This window comes from Aotus nancymaae, unplaced genomic scaffold (assembly GCF_030222135.1).
Source record: "Aotus nancymaae isolate 86718 unplaced genomic scaffold, 86718_ANA_hifiasm-v0.15.2.pri h1tg000004l, whole genome shotgun sequence".
Taxonomy (NCBI): Eukaryota; Metazoa; Chordata; class Mammalia; order Primates; family Aotidae; genus Aotus; species Aotus nancymaae.
This window is the reverse complement of record NW_026988415.1, coordinates 24669401-24674324: the sequence shown is the minus strand read 5'-3', so window position 1 is coordinate 24674324 and position 4924 is coordinate 24669401. Positions and strand designations below refer to the sequence as shown.

At 40.5% G+C, this 4924-nt stretch overlaps 1 pseudogene; it reads left to right on the top strand.

The window, feature by feature from the left end:
- Positions 1-639: 639 nt before the first annotated feature.
- Positions 640-732, top strand: LOC135269381 (small nucleolar RNA SNORA40; annotated as a pseudogene).
- The last annotated feature ends 4192 nt before the right edge of the window (positions 733-4924 follow it).

Sequence of the window (4924 nt, the reverse complement as noted above, 5' to 3'; positions counted from 1 at the left end):
TCTACTTCTGGCTTCCCTGTGGAGTTACCTTCGGTAGGCTGAACTGCATTTCCTGGAATTGTCTTCCTTTTATGTTTCCTGTTAATGGGGGCCACAAGAGAGATTCTTGTCGAGATTTGAAAGGCGGAAGCAAAACAGCAGCCATTTTGCTACCCAGAGTAAGTGTTTAGTAATTGACCCATTATCATGGTTTCTGCACTAATCACCATCCTCATGAGTCTACTGGATGCAGTCAGATTGGCACTGGGTGCAGTAGCAAATAAAGACGTGCAGTAAAGAGGCCTGATCACTTCTTTGGCTCGGATGGTATGCATATCTGAATGCAGTCTAGTGAATTCAGACCACATTTAGGAACGTGGTAGTGATAGCTTTGTGATGACTGCTGGGCTCACTTCTACCCAGAGCCTCACTAACCCCACAAAAAAGTCTAGACGTTTGTTTCACGGGGTTTTCTTGAAGCTGTTTCAGCGTTGGGGGTGGGGGCGATGTACCAGCAGCAAACCACTTGGGCCTGTGCGGAACATCATAGACCACACCAGCACATTTGGATGGATATGCTGTCCAGCAATGGCAATTATAGAGAAATTTTAAAAAATCAACAACAACAACAAAAATAAAAACCCATATAAGCCGTGGAGAAAGACTTATTGACAGGTGCAAAAAATAAATCATCTTTTGTAAATCAGAACTCATTGTTCAGTATGAGTTTTGATACATTTAAGAAGGAATATTATGAAAAGCAAATGAAAAAGAAAAAACCATAATTCCACTCTCCTGAGGCAACGACTGTTAACATTTTGGGTACAACATAGTTTATGTTCTAAGTTTAAGTCTGACTCTGTCAATGCTTTTTGACTTGGGCAACTGTTAAATTTTTCCAGCCTCAATTTCCCCATCTGAAAACTGAGATAATAATGGCAGCCTAGCAGAGCTGTTGTGAAGTTCTGATAAGATACTTTATGTAAAGCACACAACCTGTAGTTGCTCTCAAAATTGTAGCCATTATTATTTTACAAGATGTATTAGTCTGTTCTCATGCTGCTGATAAAGGCATACTTGACACTGGGTCATTTATAAAGAAAAAGAGGTTTAATGGACTCACAGTTCCACATGGCTGGGGGAGGCCTCACAATCATGGCAGAAGGTGAAAGACATTTCTTACATGGTGGCAGCGAGAGAGAATGAGAACCAAGTGAAAGTAGTTTCCCCTTATAAAACCATCAGATCTCGTGAGACTTATTCAGTACCACGAGAACAGTATGGGGGAAACCGCCCCATGATTCAATTATCTCCCACCAGGTCCCTCCCACAATATGTGGGAATTATGGGAGCTACAATTCAAGACGACATTTGGGTGGGGACACAGCCAAACCATATCACCAGGTTATTCCAATTCCAAATAACAGTCCTAACCACTCTTCTGATCTTTCTTGTGATGATTTTCTTCCTTAACTAAAAAACAGTGGAAATATAGATGGAATAAGATTGGCCACAAGTTGATAATTGTTGAGAACAAGGGTTCATTTTACTATTCTTTCTCTCTCTCTCTGTGTGTGTGAATTTTCTACATTAAAATGTTTCTAAACAACAACAATAACAAAAAACCCCACAAAAAAAATCAAAAAGAAATAAGGAAGACTTACATGTTGTTTTTGTCCCAATCTCTTGTTATAAACTTGTTTTCTTTGGTTTAGGATCCTGTAAGTTGGGCTTGCAAATATAAACTGGAGCCTATTTGAAATGCAACTGCATGGCATGAGCCACCACTTTTAGGTCACACCGTTTGTGGATAATGAGATGAATGGGTGACTTTCCCCTAAAAGGGCATAAAAATCTACGGGAGGTGGTAGGGACAGTACAGAGATCTGTGCAGAGAAGTTAACGTGGCAGTGACCTGACAAGACTGTTGAGTAGTTCTTACTTTTTAGACCCTCTGGTGCTGGCTAGTTGATCTTCTTCTGCCTCCCTTCCATCCTGTGGGCTTCTCCCTACTAGATGCTGAGGACCTACCACTAACTTTTCAGGAATTTTGTGAGCTAGATGATGTTACACTGGGAGCTTACAGTTGGCCATGGTGGGAAGATTTATATGATGGAAATCAGCAAACATTATAAATCAGATTTTTTTGCTGTTGTTCTGAAGAGCTGGTTGCTAAACATCTACCAGTGCATCACCAATCATACCATTCCAATAAGTTCCCTTTTTCCTCAAATGAGCCAGAGTTGGATTCTGCTACCCTTTTCCTAGATTCTCCAAGTAAAACAATTAGTAATGAATATACTTCAGAGAGAGAGAGAGAAGAGTTTATTGCTGCTGCTACTGCTTCTAAGTGCTATTCGTGGCATGGGGCTCTTTTTAAGTCAATGACTCCACAGATACTGATAAAATGCTTAATTTCCCTTTCTAATTGTCAAATAGATTTTTGGGGAACTGTAAGTGACACGTACCAGCACTGGAGGTCTCAGAGAAGACAAAAGCTACCAAGGCCTCTTCCTGAATGCCTCCAACTCCATACATTCCACAGTTTCATAGCAAGACTCTCACCTTCTCTTCTTCACTTTTCACTGAGATAGAGGACTGGATAAGCTGCAATTGACCTCTTGCAGATTTTTCACATTTAGTGGTTCATTGATTCCCATTGTCATTTCAAGTTTTCCCTCTGGTTTTGGAATCTTGTTTTCCTTTGGCTTTAAGGAAACCTGCGTTGTACACTGTGTCACTAACTCACCACATCAACTTGGTCAAGTCTTACCTCTTAAAGTCATGATCCATACATTCACTCTGGGCTCCGACATTCTCTAACTATGCCTGTTGTTGTTGTTGCTTGGGTAATGGGACTATCATTTATTCCCTTATCCCAGTTGTATTAATGTGGTTTAAAACCCTTTCTTGGTCCAGTGTTGTGGCTCACACCTATAATCCCAGCAGTTTAAGAAGCCAAGGCAGGAGGATCACTTGAAGCCAAGAGCTTGAGACCAGCCTGGGCAACACAGTGAGACCACTGTATCTACAAAAAATAAAAATTAAAAAAAGCCACGTATGGTGGTATGCCTGCAGTCCCAGCAGCTTGGGAGGCTGAGGTAGGAGGATTGCTTGAGCACAGGAAGTCAAGGTTACAGTGAGCTATAATCGCACCACTGCACTCCAGTCTGGGCAACAGAGGGAGGCCCTATCTAGAAAACAAGCGAACAAACAAACCACCTTTTCTTAAATAATTTTTTTAATTAGATGTTTTTTTGAATTAGATGGATTCATTCCTGTTTCAAAGGTTTGATAACACAGAGTAAAATGTGAGATTCCGTCATTCCTTCCCCATTCCCATTTCTCTTTTTAGAGGTTGCTATCATTATTAATTTGTGTATTTCTTTCAGGTCTCTTAAAATTCATTTACATATATACATAAATACATATATGTGAATGTAGTACACACTCGGGTAAATGGGATCATACTATATATCTTGACTTCTGACTTGATTTCATGGGCTGAATCTGAGGAGACTGAGCCAGAAGAATACTGGAGAAGGGGGTTCATCCCCAATTTCCCCACTTCCCTGTATGTGGCTACCTTCAGTGTTCTTGTCTGATTTTGCCCTTCCCCCCCAAGCCCCAAACTCCTTCAGTCCCCAACATTATAAGATAAGAAGATTAGTCCTCCACATCTGAGACTTGAGTGGAGGAAGAAGCCAATTGTGAGTTACGTAAGGTTGGAATGTTACTACAGGATATATATTGCAGGGTTCTGTGGTGCTGTAATTTACTTAACACCTCCCTATTGAGCATCTGTTTGTCTTCAGACTTTTCATTAACATCTTTGTAAATACATATTGTGCATATGAGTGTTCTTAAGTTGAATTCCTTGAAGAGAAAAAGTCAAAAGGAATGAACACTGAAAAGTTTAAGAGACTCTGCCAATTGCATACTCAAAGTTCTTACTTTACCACCAGCAGCATATGACTGCCTATTTCCTCACATATTGTTGATATTAGATATTCTTAGTCTTTTCAATTTTTGCTAATCTGATGGACCAAGAATAATCTCATTGTAATCAGCATCTCCATCAATAACTAGTAGGTGGAACAGCTATTTGTGACAATTGGTCATCTTTTTTCATCATAAGAATTGCCTAGTACAAGCTTGTCCAACCCATGGCCTGCAAACCGCATGCAGCCCAGAATGTCTTTGAATGTGGCCCAACACAAATTCGTAAACTTTCTTAAAACATTGTGAGTTATTTTGTGATTTTTTTTTAGCTCATCAGCTATCGTTAGTGTTAGTGTATTTTGTGTGTGGCCCAAGACAATTCTTTTTCTTCCAATATGGCTCAGGTAAGCCAAAAGATTGGACTAGTACATCAGTGAAATGTCAGAATAAGGAGGTGGGGTGCAGTGGCTCATGCCTGTAATCCTGGCACTTTGGGAGGCCAAGGCGGGCAGATCATTTGAGGTCAGGAGTTTGAGACTAGGCTGACCAATATGGTGAAACCCTGTCTTTACTTAAAAAAACGACAAAAATTAGCCAGGCATGGTGGTGTGCGCCTGTAATCCCAGCTACTTGGGAGGCTGAGGCACGAGAATTGCTTGAACCCAGGAGGTGGAGGTTGCAGTGAGCCAAGATTACTCCACTGCATTCCAGCTTGGGTGACAGAGTGAGACTCTGTCTGTCTCAAACAAACAAACAGAAGTATCAGAATAAGGAACTTCAAAAGTTAATTGCTTCATAAAAACAATGAATAAACTGGAAAAACTATCAGAATCAACTTTTTCAGAATTCTGGAAACTAATAAAAACCTTACAGTAACCAGGGGAATTCTTAATCAAGAAAATATATTTGGATCTCAGTAAGAGAACTCTGTGGCCAGGGTTGGCAGTGGCTTTGAAGACAATAGCCCTCACTCTTGGAATGAATACCCAGCATTGGAGAAAGT